Source organism: Vombatus ursinus, unplaced genomic scaffold (assembly GCF_900497805.2).
Source record: "Vombatus ursinus unplaced genomic scaffold, bare-nosed wombat genome assembly UNPS02014798.1, whole genome shotgun sequence".
In the NCBI taxonomy this organism is placed as follows: Eukaryota; Metazoa; Chordata; class Mammalia; order Diprotodontia; family Vombatidae; genus Vombatus; species Vombatus ursinus.
The window spans coordinates 37,823,398-37,839,050 of record NW_020954576.1 but is presented as its reverse complement, the minus strand read 5'-3'; the positions used below and the strand labels follow the sequence as shown (position 1 = coordinate 37,839,050).

Sequence of the window (15,653 nt, the reverse complement as noted above, 5' to 3'; positions counted from 1 at the left end):
GAAACAGCAAAATATTTTTTAGTGACAACAACAATGCTAATCACAATCATCTTTTTCAGGCTTTGATGCATTTTAGATAACCCAATATTTTTTAAAGAATATAATTAAAACTATTTTGATAACATAGTTCAATTAATTGTATAATTTCCATTATATAAATTAATTCAGTTACACATTTTTTGTTAAACCACATAATTGTATAATATTCCACAACTAATTTAAACCATTATTATGTCTATACCAATGAATTTGTGTGACCTTGTAAAAATTATTTCAATTAAAGACATATTCCATCCAGAATGTTAGTATAATCTATGGATTTAAATGCAGGTAATCAAAAAACTCACTTCCAGTTTTCAAATGATAATTTGGAGATAGGCTTAAATCTAACAAATGTGTACCTTCATCATTTAAAGTACATTTTACCAAATGTATAATGAAAAAATTATGCCTAATAGATCACAGGATTTCCCTGGCAGAAGCCAAAGTTAATTGCCACATGGAGCCTTAAATGAAACCTAATTGCCAGCTCTAGCTGTCACAGCTGACCCTGGTAACAGCCCAGCACACCCTCCATAAAACATAATACCGCATAATTCTCCTTCATTATGGCATTACAGCCCTGCAGTTGGATACATTTGCTGCAAAAACAAACTCAGCGACCCCTTCTAAGAAAGGATATATTGCTACTCCATTCTAAATCACCTACTTTTGATAACACTAATATGGCAACCTCACATCAAGGAGTAGTGCTTTTGGCCCAGATTTATCACATGCTGAAGTCAAACCCAAGAAAAACCAAAAATGAAGACTGATCACGGGATTAGCCAGAAGAGAGAACACCTATGAAATGGCACTGTAAGAAATCAAATAGGAACAAAGCAAGCAACTCAAGAGAAAGTCTGGAAAACAAATTCTGAAGTGAGTTAAGAAAAACATCACTGCAATTACAGCTTCAAATACTATTTCCAACCCCTTCTTCTGTGTCTGTAATAAATAATGGGGCAAGGTACCCAAAATCTGCTTTCTGCCATATCAAACAAATGTTCACGGTTAATAATTTTGTCTTCATTTCATTTATTTTGGAAATGAAAAAAAATACACGAAATCAATAGTGTACTTTACAGTATAACACAGGTGACAAAATCAGGTTGCTATGTATGTGACAGCTTGAGTTGTTGGCAAAATGAGAGAACTCTGTCTGCCTGATGAAGAATCAAGTTGGATTACCCATGATACACTTCTTTTATTAAGTACATTTTATTTTTTTATTTTTTCCCCTCTTAATAGTATTTTATTTTTCCAATTACATGTAAAGGTAGTTTTCAACATGATTTTTGTAAGATTGTGAGCTCCAAATTTTTCTCCCTCCTTCCTTCCCTCCCCCCTCCCCAAAACAGGAGGCAAATTGATACAGGTTGTACACGTACAATCATGTTAAACCATGACACCCCTCTTAAACAAAGCAGAGAGGGTTTGGACATACCTCACAGGCTGGGTACAGGTTTCTACACCCTTACATTTCTACCACATTTAAATTCTCTCTACCCATAAGAATTAAATTTGCTTTACAAAGTACCCCTGAAGCAATACTGCAAAGTGTTTTCAATTGAGAAGTTCTCTTTATGGAAATACCTGCTAGTCTGCCTCAATTTAGGGGTGTGTCATGACTGCTGTCTTTTTTGATTTTTCAACCTATCCTAGTTACCCATTGGTTGGCCTTGAAAATATGTGGAAATTTTGCCTTAGTCTCTTTTACAGAACAAGATATAAGAGGGCAAACAAGGTACTTGAAGAAAATAGTCTTCAATGATCTGCCCAAACCTGCAGAGATTGGTTTTATGTCCCTGCTGCCAAATGTCACTATTTCTTAAACCCTGTCTTTGCTATGGGTCTCTAATGGCTGACACCTTTCATTTCCTAAGACATTGCAAGTTTGTAAAGTTCAGAGACTAGTCTCTGAAGCTTTGGAAGTTTCTGAATAAGGTATGGTTTTTATTAGAAAGCATATTGTCATTGACTTCAGGAGATGGCTTCTACGTGTCAGGTCTTTTCTCAGACAAACTAACATGACATGGTCAATGAATGACAAGGACATGTGATGTGGATATTTCAGACGTGTATAGTTATCAATAGACATGAGGTTTTTCTAGTTCACTTCACTACTACTAAGAACCAAATTCTAAACCAGGTTTTAGCTCTAACAAATATTCTGTGTGGCACTCAGCAGTACTTGGGAGGTCTTAAATGAGCAGGGAACTTTTTTCATCTCTTAGACAACCAAAAATATTCTCAAAGCCTCCTCAACAAAAAGGTAAAATTTCTACCATGCCCTACCAGAAAAGCAGTTAATTCCCCAAATACAATAAAATAACAAAAGAAAATAAAGCTTTTGAGTGTCTTCTGATCATCCACTTCAAGACTTAAGAAAAGCAGGCTGTTGGTTAGCTATGGAACACACAGATAAGGTTTGATAACTTTGCTAGTGGCGATCAATGGGTCTGACATCACTGAGAGAGGCGTGATAGTACCATAGGTTCCCAAAGTGGACAATACTGCCCCCTGGGAGGGGTGCTAGAATGATCCAGGGGGATAGTAGTAGCCTTGGGTGCAACTGGTGGGCATTGAATAAAAATAAGGGGGCAGTGGAAGCATAAGGAAATAAGGAAGAATAAGAAAATTTTGAAAAACTGTTTATACATATTTCACCTATTGTGTAACAGAGTTAAAGTCGTAGTGATTACATTATTTTCCATATATACACACAAAATGCAAGTTATAATGGTTATAACAACTTACAATCAGTTATAATATAACCAATCAATAGTCAAGTCTGCCGACAGGTCTTAACAAGCAAGTGTTGGCAGGCGAGCATGTTGTGCATTGTCAGGAAGTCCAGCATGCATCGGCAGGAATGTGTGCGTGTAATGACTTTTTACAATATGATACTATATGGTTACATGACACAATATTGCATCATCAAAATTTCAATGCAGGAAAAAAAACAAATTTACAATAAAGTATTAAACTAAAGATGTGTCATTTTAAAATATACATTATATTTTTTTGAAATGACATACATTTTTAAAAAACATTAAAGGGTTAAAGAAAGTAGATTTCCATGGGGGTGCTGAGTAATTTTTTTTCAAAGGGGGCAGTAGGCCAAATAAGTTTGGGAACTTCTGATGCAGACTCAAGTCTATGGTGTCCTTTGTGCTGAGCTCCAACTTTAATCAATGATGTTTATGAACAACACCAACTTAAGTCAACCATCCAAGATACCACAACTGTGCCTGGGCATCTATTTAGACTTTAATTTGCTTTTCCATTATTAAAGAGATTACATTAAGCCATCCTTTTCATTCTCTCCAGATCTCTGGAGTGGCCAATATACACAGGATGTCTGGCTGGGTTACTGGATCTATGGATTGAGAAGAGAGGCTCTTCTGTGTAAAGCTAGTTAACAAAGGTGCATGCTATGCTCTAACAAACTACACTAACTCGCACAGATATAAAATTCTAACATCAACACCAAGACTTAGTTAAGGGTGATAATAATAACATTGGTCTTTTCTTCTTGAGAACAATTTTAAGGCCAATGTATTAGAGTTCTTTGGATGGCAAAACCAAGTCAATGCACCCTGCTAGCTACCAGAAAAACAGGAAAATTTTAAAAAATATATTAGCATGCCACTGACAATATAACTTAGACATTTAACCATCTCCTCCACTCCATCCACACCCCTAGAATAACTACATTCCAAATCAGTGTTGTGTGCTGTTGAGAAACAGCACTGAACTAAGAGACAAGACTTGGGCTCTATTTCTGGTTTTATCACTTATTAGCTGTCAGACTTTAGACAAATCACAATATTGGTGAGCCTTAATTTCTTCACCTATTTAAAAAAAAGTGGGGAAAAGGATGATATACATAGGTATTAGAGACATAATATCTACGTGTATCATCCCATGGCTTCTGAGAAGAAATGTGAATGTGAAAGTGCTTTAAGCATTTTAAAATGTGATATAAATATAAAGAACTGTTATTACAAAAAGCCAACTACAAGAAAAGCAGTTGGGAAGATTCTTATATAGGCATACATCATGAATGATTATTAAATGAAGGGTAAGGGATGAGGGAGAGGAAGAAGATGCTAACTTCTGCTATCCAACAAAGCCACACATTTATTTTCGAAGTTTTTCTCCCTTTGACCACTTCAAAGCAGTACTGCACCTGAGATTCCGACCTCCCTCTAACCCCACAGATCTGTAACTCTAGTGTTTTGCTGGAACCCTCCTTTCCACATCAAGAACACATACCCATCCGCCCTATGACATTGCTCAGGTCTGCAAAGAACTCCTTCTTACATCCTCTCCTACCAGGAGGTAGGTACGAAGATCACTGAGTTAATGTTTATCAAATACTTCTCAGCTTCTCAGATGAAAAGCATCACTGAAGTACACAGCACCTGTGGGGTGGGTGGGTCAGCATTGAGTTGTGTTAGAGGATAAATACCACAATCCATGCAGACACGAAAGAAACCATGTCTCCAAAAAGACTCTTCCATGAATGTTTCCAGACCATTCAGGTCTCAATTTTAAAGGTTTGCAGATGCATTCCCAGAAGCCAAAACTGGAATTTTCCTCTAAATATCATTACTCAAAGACACGAGGGACTTTTACATCAGCACAAATCACATGTTTGGTCACTAGTGAGAAAGGAGCACATGGAAGAATGTGTGCTCGTTTCTTCCTGTCTTTCTTCCCAAAAGGTACATTTTGGCTTCTGAGTGACTTTACCTCCAACAAAACCTCTCAACTGCCATGTCCTATACAGCTTCAGGCAAATAGACTAAACAGTAAGAAACTGACTGCATGTGTATGTGGCATGCATGTGAACCCAGTCCTAAAAAGGAATCAAACACAAAAATGTTTTTGTAACAATAATTGATTCTCAAAAACATAAGGAACCCTCCCAGGGTCATACTCTGCATAAGTTTGGATGAAGCTGATAAAGGAGCAGTAAGTCAAACAGAGAATCAATACAGCCCTGGGCAAGGAGCAGATAAACAACATTATCTGGTAATTCACAAACTTCACTTAAGTATTAATTTTAACCTCCTTTTCACCAAAATCTTCTTCATCCTGACTAGCAGCATGAGACTCAATTGACTAAGAGTTTTGTCCTGTCTCTCTTGGGACATCAAGGTGACACTGGATAGGACTTCATGTCAGGAAGTTTGTTGTTCAGTCATTTTTCAGTCATGTCCAACTCTTCGTGCCTGCATTTGGGGTTTTCTTGGCAAAGATACTGGAGTGGTTTGCCACTTCCGTCTCCAACTCATTTTACACGTGAGGAAACTGAAGCAAACTGAAGTGACTTGCCCAGGATCACAGAGCTAGGAGGTATCTAAGGCCAGAACTCAGGTCTTCCTGACTCCTGGATACAGTGCCAAGGAGTCAGGAAAAATTATCTTCCTGAATTCAGTTCTGGCCTCAGACACTTACTAGCTGTATGACTCTGAGCAAGTCACTTCACCCTGTTTGCCTCAGTTTCCTCATGTGTAAAATGAGCTAGAGAAGGAAGTGGCAAACCACTCCAGTATCTTTGCCAAGAAAACCCCAAATGGGGTCAGGGAGAATTGGACATGACTTAACAACAACCTGTCTCCCTCCCCTTCCTCAGTCGATGAAAGCTCTGGCATTCATTTTATTTGTTTAGTACCTACAGACAAAACTAAAATAATAGGGTAGGACGTGGATGAAGGAAAAGAAACAAGGGAGAAGCAAGTAGTGTTGTCAATAGAAAGCAAGCCTTGCAATCAGGAAGACCTAGGTTCAAGATCCATCACTAACAAATACATGCTGTGTGACGTTGGATAAATTACTTCATCCCTCAATGCTTGGGGGCACTGAGAAATTAAGGCTATAACTGGGTAGAGAAGCAAGACTGTTGTGCAGTGATAAAGGGAGCTTTCTCACCAGGAGTTCCCTAGACCAAAGAAATTACTAGACCAGACTAAAAACGAAACAGAAGGCTTCACAGGTAGTCCATAAACTGAACAACCAGTTCCTGGATACTCAACTGAATATTTTTATTCTCATTCAAAAGGGTCTAGATCCCAATAAGAAAATAAAGATATAAGAGGAAATCATCTCAGTATCTCACCCTCACCCTACAACTCAAGGCAAATAAAAGAGTCTTTATGACACTTGAAACTTCTGGTTTCTTTCTGGTGTACCAAAAGGCTCCTCCATTCTTGGCTCACTTACATGCTGCTGCCTGCAACTGAAATGTTTGTCTAAACTTAATGTCTACTTTAAGCATAACTGGTTAGAAAGACTTGCCTTCACCTAACACTCCTCCTGGGCAGATCACAGACGGTCAAGGAGAATCTTCACCAGTAGGTGGAGAGGCAAAGATGAACATAAGTGGTTATTTAAAAGAAATAACCACACGTTTTTCCCAGTCAGATGCCTGATGCATAGAAATAAAATCACAGACACTAGCATGGCACAACCACCATGTACAAGGCTAAGGCACTAATCATAGTAGTGCTAATAAAAGCAGCATGTTATACAGGAAAGGTCACTAGATTGACAGTCAAAAAGAGCAAGGTTCCATGGCTAACTCCATCTGATTACCAGCCTAATGACCCTGGGCAAGTCTCTTAACCCCACCTCCTCTTCCTCTCCCCCTCTTGTGGAATGCATATAGTGCATGTAAATATGAGTGTATATACAGTGACATATGATATCAGCCCTACAAAGAGCAGCTCATTTAAAAACAGGCTACAAGTTGACTCTTGCACTATGTATACCATAATAAGCTTCTAAATTAGGGACCTTATACAGTATACCATCAGGCTAGAGTGTGAAAAGCTGTCATATTCTGTTCAACTTCCTACATGTATCAATCCATCCCCAATAAAGTTGCAGGAAAAAGAAAGTGGCTCTTATAATAGCTACAGCATTTCTAAGTGATTTATAAGAGAATGAGCATTACTGACACAAGCACTCACTCTCACCAAGGCATAACAAAGGCAAAAGATATACATTTCTGACATTCTTTGATCTCTATACTGCTTACATAAAATAGGCAAGCTATTTAACTTCCACCTCTCAGTTGGTGGGCTTACTCTTAAAATGAATGAGCAGTAGTAAAATCCCTACTGCTGCTAGCGCCTGCCACCTCACCGCTATAACCAAAGGTGACCACAATGAAAGGCTGTATAGTGCAACTAACCCTTTGCCTATAACAGTGGAGCAGCCCTTGACAACCTAGAGCCCATAGTAGGGTTCTCCACACCTGAGGACATATGGACATAAAAGTCCCCTCTCTCAGGTTTGATTCAAACCTGTCTGTGCCCTATGTCATCTCTACCATTAGAGAAAAAGGCTACTACTGACCTCCAACCTTTAATTCAGCCCCTACTTCATTGAATTTTCCTGTGGTTACTATATTCTGATTTATTCTGTCCTGGATGTTCTTTTTTTTTTATCTGATGGTTGAGGGGTAAGAACCATCATTTCTTTTTTCAAACTTATCAGAAGAGGAAAAAGTAGTCCACTGTCAAAGATCCCTGCTACAAGAGACCTTGGTTGCAGAAACAGAAGACATCCCCACTTGAAGGCAACAGCTAAGAACCCCACGCTTCCTTCTTGAGTTCTCACCTTACAGAAAGCAAACAGAAAAAGGGGCAGAAAGCTGGATGGACAGTATATTTTACCTTTTTGCTCCCTCCAGGTAAAACGATGGTAAGCCTCTTGCAAAGTGTCCCCCTAAAAATCCGTTTTCCAAGGAGGAAGGAGTTGTTAAACCTCAAACAGTTTGAGTGGAGTTTTTTTGGAAGAGGAGGAGTGAGCCAGAAAAAATCTGGTCCGAGACAAATTTCATAGATATGGGTTACGGGGCCCAAAAGAGCTGTTGGCAAACATGGGGCCTAGTGAGGGGGCAGGAAGAAACCTCTCTCTCCACGGGGATCCCCCGTAGTGGGCTGGGCGGTAGGGTGTCCCACCAGAGGAGTCTGTCTCCCCTCAGAAGAAGAGAACGTCCTAAATCCCTTATCATCCCCCCCTCCCCCAACAACGTGGATATCTTCAAGAGGCAACCCTTCCCCACTAAAACTCAAAGGAATTGAAGGAGGCTTAGGCTAATCAGACCCCTAGCAACCTCCAACTCTCACTAGGCAAGCTCTGCGCCTTTACTACGGGAGTAATCCCTCTAGCCTGCCAACTCCTGCACCAGCGGAGGCGTCTGTCCGTCCGTCCGTCCGTCCGTCTGGTCCGGGGCCGGCCAGAACGCAAGTTCGCTCTCCAAGTGTTTGCCAAAGTCTTCTGCAAGCAGCGGTGGAGCTGAAAGCCAGCCTCCCAAAGCCCCTCTAGGGCTCCAAGCAAAGGCACGGACGGCAGAGCTTCAAGCCTTGGTCAACAGGGTGTGTGTGTTACGTACCCCCACACTTACCTGCTTACACGTCCCCCCAGGACAGAGGTCCCGAGTCCCCCACGAAAAGGTCGGCGGCGGCAGAAGCTTCAATTCCCCAAGGAATTTATTACAGTGGCTGATTTGGGAAGGGGAGGGGGGAAGTAGTTGGAGGAGGAGAAAGGGGAGGGAGGTTTCCGCTCCGATCAAGCGAGGAGAGTCCAGGAAGGAAAGGAAAGGGAAGGACAGGAGGAGGAAAGGGGGAAAGAGAGTGAGAAGAGAAACCTAGTCATCCAGTGTGGGTTTTGTTCCGCGGCCGGGAGATCCCAAGGCTTAAGGCCCAAGAGGATGGGGTGAGGTGGGAGGGAAAGAGAGGGCCCGCTAGCAGCTACTTTGTGTGTGCTCTTTCAGGAGAACTGAAGGTTGGAAGAGGGGACAGCGGGGCGGAGGCAAAAATAAAAAGTTACGGCAACCTGCCCCAAGATCTGCTCACGTTGCACTCCGGGGAGGGAAAAGTTTGCACTGACTTTCGTGGGCTAAGCAAGAGAGAGCCGCAGGAAATGCAAGCAGGAGAGAGGGGAGGGAGGAAAGGGGCCGCTCGGGGGAGAGGAGACGAAGCAGGCGCCGGGGGCAGCGGCGTCCCCACCCCCCAACACGGCTGGGCTCAGAGGCGCTGGGGTGCCGGGAGGAAGAAGGGAGGGAAGGGGCTAGCAGTGGGGGGGCGGAATGGAATGTGGCCCGAAGAGGAGTCCCAAGGGTGTAGGCTTTGCTGTTCTGTGCGCGCGCCTCTGTGTGTGTGTGTGTGTGTGTATGTGTGTGTGTGTGTGTGTGTGTGTTTATGCGTGTGTTTGGAACACGAAGCTGGAGCTCCCTAGCCGAAGCAGCCTTGCTCAGCTCGCGGAGCTCCGTCCTTGGGGACGTCACAGAGCAGGAATCCGTGGAATGTGGGGCTGCTGGAGCTCCTGTTGCAGGACCGGTAGATGTCCAGGGACTCCTAAATATTTTGCTTTGAGGAGGGGGAAGGGAGGATGGGGATAGTGAGAAGAGGTCGAGGTGAAGAAGAGTCAGAAGCTTGAGAACAGAAACGGGAAAAACATCCTAGCTAGTAGGCTGGAATAACACTGCAGCAGTAGTGTAGGCAGGAATAGCCCACCTCCGTCCCTGAGGGGCGGAGCTACAGGAGGGGCCTGACCAAACCCTCTGGGAGAGACCAAATACACCCCCTTTTAAGGGGACCCTCTGCCCGGTCACCCCATTCACAAGCTTCCAGGAGCATCTGACACCGAAGAGAGCAGCTAGGAGAAAGCAAGGGACGTTGTATCCTAAGCATGCTTAGTGGCTTTCGGCCAGGTTAGTCTTTAGAGTATCGGGGACCTAGTCTCCTTGACGACCCCCCCCAGCTTATAAAAAATGCATATAAATAGAAACATAAATGGAATGTATCATTCTGCCTGATCATGTGGTACCACAGAATTGCCCCACCCGTGGGCTTGGCATGGGAAGAGTTATTTCCCTTAATCTTTTGGAGGTGATGTTAAAGTAAGGCAGTATGATGGGAAAAAGAAGCCCTGACCATAGTTCTAGGCCTGGCCCTTCTACTGTAAAAATCTACGACCTTGGGCAAGTCTGGACCTTTTGAGACTAAAATGATGGTTGGAGCTCTCTCAGATCCCTTATACTTTGGGTTGTAGGGGGGAAGGAGAAACAGCAAATATCCCATGATCATCATCTAATCGCAATTTTCTATTCTTCCATCACTATTACTATTCCATCGACTATTACTGTCACTACTACCCTAGAATCTTGTGTACCTCACCCGCCCCACCCCACCACCCACACACCTCCTGCCATTCCAGACCTGTGAATCTTCATCCTCACAGTCCAATGGCTTCATCCTGTCCCAGAGTTGCAAAGCATAGATTGAGGTAATCAGTCAATCAATTTAAAACAGTTATTAAACATTCACAGTGCTAAAAATACAAAGAAAGGCAAGAACTGCCCCTTCCCTTAGAGCTCTAATTCTATAAGGGGAGATCATGTATAAATAACTAAATACTTACAAGATATATACAAGTAACCTCAAGTGGGGAAGGCACTACCATCCAGTGGAGAAAGAAAGGCCTCTTATGGAAGGCAGGATTTGAACTGAAGTCTTGAAGGAAGCCAAGGCAACTAAGAGGTAGGGGTGAGGAGAGAGGGAGAATTCCAGGCAAGAGGGATAGACAGTGCAAAGGTATGGTTATGAGAGATGAAATACAGTGTTCAAGGAAGGGCAAATAGGTCTTTGTGGCCAGATGATTAGAGAGCATGAAGAGAGGCAAAGTTTAAGAAGACTGGAAAAGTAGGAAGGGGTCAGGAGATCAAATGCCTTAAAGGCCAAAGACCTTATATTTAATTCTAGAAATAATAGGAAGCCACTGGAGTTTATTGAGAAGGGAAGTTACATTATGTGACCTTTGCTGTAGAAAAATCATGAAACAGCTGACCTCACCACTACAAATTTGTTATATAACCTTAACTGAGCCTTTGATGCTGTCCACACTCCTTCAGTATCCCTCACTCATTCTCTATTTTTATTTTACACTGTATATTTTAAGCCTTCTCTCCTCCTCTCCAAACCTTCACCCCTCACATTTACAGCATATGATCTAGCTTCTCAGTCAGTTCATCAATAAACATTTATTAAGTTCCTACTACGTTTGTCCCAGGCACTCAGTAGGTACACTGAGTCAATATGGTATAGTGGAAAGAGTATTCTATCTGGAGTCAGGAAACCTGGGTTTGAAATCCTGGCTTTGCCACTTAACTGCCAGTATGACTTTGGAAGTTGCTTCATTTCTCAGTCCCTCTGTTTTCCCATTTATATAATGAAGGGAATGGACTAATCATTGGTGTCAAACTCACATAGAAGTGGGAGCCACTAACCATAGATAAAGATTCCCGTGGGCCACATATTAACTTAGAAAACCATACATGTTTTTAAATTTCCTGTTTAATACATCAACGAATTAAAATCGAATAGGGATTGCACTTTACTCTAATTCAAGTCACTCAGAAGTGTTTTGGGCTACCCGATGCTTTGGGACCCTGTGTTTGACAGTTGTAGACTAGGTGACCTTGGAGATCCTTTTCAGTTCTAAATCTGTAAACTTATGACCTCTCCCAAACTCCCTCCTCCTTCAGCACTTGGCACCATCACATCCCCTTCTCTCCTTTCCTCCAGTCATAGAAAAACTATTGCCAAGTCATCATCTCTAAGATTAATCCTCTACTTCAGGGGTGCTTAACCTGGGTTCTGTGAACTTGGGTTGTTTTTTAAAATATATTTTGATAACTATTTTAGTATAAGTGATTTCCTTTGTAATCCAATGTGTTTAGTTTTATGAATTTTAAAACATTTTAAGGAGTCTCTAGGCTTCACCAGGCTGCCAAAGGGGTCCATGGCACACAGAAAAGGTGAAGAAATACCGCCCTTACCTGTTCCCTAGATCATATTCTCTCTCACTTCCTCCAGGACCTTATTCCAGTTATTTTTCAGTGGTTTCAGTCATGTCCTACTCTTTGTAACACCATTTGAGGTTTTCGTGGCAGATACTAGGGTGGTTTGCCATTTCCTTCTCCAGCTCATTTTTACAAATGAGGAAACTGAGGCAAACAAGGTGAAATGACTTGCCCAGGGTCACACAGCTAGTATCTTTTTTTGTTTGTTTTTTGTTTTTTTGTTTTTTTGACGAGGCAATTGAGGTTAAGTGACTTGCCCAAGGTCACACAGCTAGTGAGTGTCATGTGTCTGAGGCTGCATTTGAATTCAGGTCCTCCTGACTCCAGGGCCAGTGTTCTATCCACTTCGCCACCTAGCTGCCCTGTAAGTATCTTTTGAACTCAGGAAGATGAGTCTTCCTGACTCCAGGCCTGGCACTCTATGCAGTGTGCTACCTAGCTGCCCCCTTATTCCAGTCCCTTCAAATCTCATCCCTCACTCATGCCTTCTCCCTTCTAAATATATACATTCAATCACTCCCTGTCTCCTTGTTCTTTCCAAGCTATCTACTAACATGATTAGGTCTCCCTAACTTAATTTTTTGAAGGTTTTTTTTTCTCTTTTTGGTGAGGCTATCGGGGTTAAGTGACTTGCCCAGGGTCATACAGCTAGTAAGTGTGAAGTGTCTGAGGCTAGATTTAAACTCAGGTTCACTCAATCCACTGCGCCACCTAACTGTCCTTTAAAATTTTTTTTTTAAAAACAAGCTTTCTTTGGATTTTTCTAACCCATTCAGATACCATCTTCTCATCACACTTGTTTTCACTACTTGGCTTCTTGGAAAGTTGGCTATATGTAGTGTCTCCATTCCTTTATTTCTCTTCTACCATTTACATCTGATTCTTCCCTCAGCAATACTGAAATTGTTCTCTCAAAGATTACCAATGATCTTCTGATTGCTGAATTCTGCTTCTCTTCTCTCTGGCTTTTCACCAGGAGTGTGCTAGTAAATGTTTAACGAACAGTTTCCTGGGGGTAGGGGGGAATGCATATAAAACACACTTTTAAGTTTCATCTGCTCTAACATTTTCTCAGTCACTTTCTTAAGTCTAGACAAGCACAAAAACAATAAATCAAGCCTAATTGCATTTGCTGATTTCCAAAGTATAAATGCTCATACTGAAAAATAAATTGGATCCAGGTAGAATCTGAGTCCAGCACACAACTGCTTTTAACCAAGTTAACCATTTCCTTTTGGAAATACTGACTCCTATGCTTCAGAAACACATTTATGTTTTTGTTTCCTTCTTAACTCTCTGTTTCTTCTCTTTCTCTTTCTCTGGATACTCAGCCCCTTCCTGGTCTCTTAATGTAGGTGTACCCCAAGGATCTGTCACATGATTTCCAAGTATTTATCACCTCTTTCCTGAGTTTCATATCTGCTTCTCCGTCTACCTTCAGATATCCAGCTGAATATCTCACCGCTACCTCAAACTGAAGATGTTCAAAACAGAACATTATCTTTCTTCCTAAGTCCTCTCTTCCTTCTGCTTGCATTACTTCTATCTTTGACCCCATCATTCAACCCTTTTTTCATGTTTATGACCTTAGAGTTATCTTTGACCCTTTTCTCTCCTTCAACTCTGCTAATCCTAGAAATTCCAACCCTGAAATATCTCACAAATTCATTCCCTCCAGTCTATTCTCATTTTCATCACTCTAGTGCAAATGCTCATTATCATTCCCTTGGACTTTTGCAAAATAGCTTTGTGACAGATCTTTTTTTTTTTTTTTCTTCATTACCATCCTCTTTCCAATCTGTCCTTCATTCACATTGCCAGAATAATTTATGTTATGCTTACATCTGGTAATGTCTTTCATTTATGCAAAAATGATTGCCTATTATCTTCCAATTAAAGTTTAAATTCTTCTACCTGACATTCAAGGCTCTTCACAATCTAGTGTCACCTTACCTTTCTAGTCCTATCTCATCTTATTCTCCTTCACATACTCTCCATTCCAATTAAACTGGTCTGCTCTCTGTGACCTCTGATTTCCATGCCATTCCTTATGCCTAGAATGTCTTCCCTCTCTGCTGCATTCCTAAAAATCCTTTAAAGACAGCTCAAATACCACCTTCAGCCTCCGTTACTCACCTACCAAGATGACAATCTTAATTCTCAGTCCTCAAATGACACTTTGTTATTTATTTATTTTACAAATATTTATTATCTTTCCTTCCTGTTTCCCATAATACTATTTTATTAAACAATGAAAAAGAGAAAGAAAGAAAAATAACACTATAAAAATGCATAGTCCAGCAAGATAGATTCCCATTTGGCCAGAGATATGTGTTGTTCTGCAATTTAAGTTCACTATCCTTCTGGCAAGAAGTGAGTAGCTTGCTCTCTCTTTAATCATCCAGAATCACGGTTGATCCTTGCAATGATTAAAGTTCTAAAATCTTTCAAAATTGTTTTTCTTTATTAATTGTCCTTTTAGTTCTGTTTACTTCACTATGTATCAATTCATAAAATTATTCTCAGTTTCCTCTGAAGCTATTAATTTCATCATTTCTTCCGGCACAATAATATTGTTTCATTTATTTAGCAGTTCTTCAAAGGATAGGCACTCACTAAGTTTGCAGTTTTTTGCTACTATGAAAAGAGCTGCTATAAATATTTTTGTGCATATGGGTTCTTTTCCTCTTCCTTTGAACTCTTTGAGGTATTGCGCTAATACTGGTATAAACAGATCAAAGGATGTCCACATTTTTGTGACTTTTCGGGCATAATTCCAAATTGCTTTCCAGAATGGCTGAACTAGTTCAGAGCTCCATGAACACTACATCATTAATATGCCAATTTTCCCACAGCCTCTCTAACATTTGCCATTTTCCTTTTATCTTCTTTGCCAATTTGATAGAACCTGAGTAATTTTAATTTGCATTTCTCCAATTATTAGTGATTTGGAGCATGTTATTTTCATATGGTTGTTGATAGCTTGGCATTCTACCTTAGAAAATTACCTGTTCATACATATTCTTTGACTGTTTATGTATTGGGGAATATCTCTTTGTCTTCTAAATTTGAATTGGTTCTTTCTCTGTCTTGGTTATATGACCATTATCAGAAAAACTTGCTGTAGAGAGCTCCGCCACCCTCTGTTACCTGTTTTTCTTCTAAATTCACTAGTTTTGTTTGTGCAAAAACTTTTTAAATTTATATAAGCAAAATTATTTATCTTTTCTTCTGGAATCATCTCTACCACATTTTTGGTCATGAACTCTTCTCCTCTCCACAGATCTAAAAGGTATTCTTGCTTGATCCTTTAATTTGCTTGTGATGTTACTTTTTATGTCTAAGGCATATATCCATTTGGAATTTATCTTGGTAGATGTTGATCTATATAGGTGATTTCTGATAGAACACTTTCCATTTTTTTCCAGCAGTTTTTGTTAAATAGTGAATTCTTACCCCATTAGCTAGGATATTAGAGTTTATCAAATACTGGCTTCTGTGTTTGTTTGCTTCTGTATGTTATATGCATAATCATTTTTGTGGATCAAACTCTATATTTCTTAATCAAAACAAACTCTTTTCAATGATTACTGCTTTGTAGTATAATCTGAGATCTGGTACTGCTAGACTCCTTTCTTTCTTATTTGTTTTTCTTTACTTTCCTTAAGATTCTTGAGCTTGTGTTCTTCCATACAAATTTTGCTGTGTGTGTGTGTGTGTGTTTTTTTTT

At 40.5% G+C, this 15,653-nt stretch overlaps 1 protein-coding gene across 1 annotated transcript in view; it reads right to left on the bottom strand.

Moving 5' to 3' along the window:
- Positions 1 to 9,420, bottom strand: part of PTPN14 (protein tyrosine phosphatase, non-receptor type 14) — a 242,120-nt gene extending 232,700 nt beyond the window's left edge. The window contains exon 1 of the mRNA XM_027871866.1: positions 8,465 to 9,420. The gene's annotated coding sequence lies outside the window, so the exon portion shown is untranslated. The remainder of the gene's footprint in view (positions 1 to 8,464) is intronic.
- Positions 9,421 to 15,653: the final 6,233 nt, after the last annotated feature.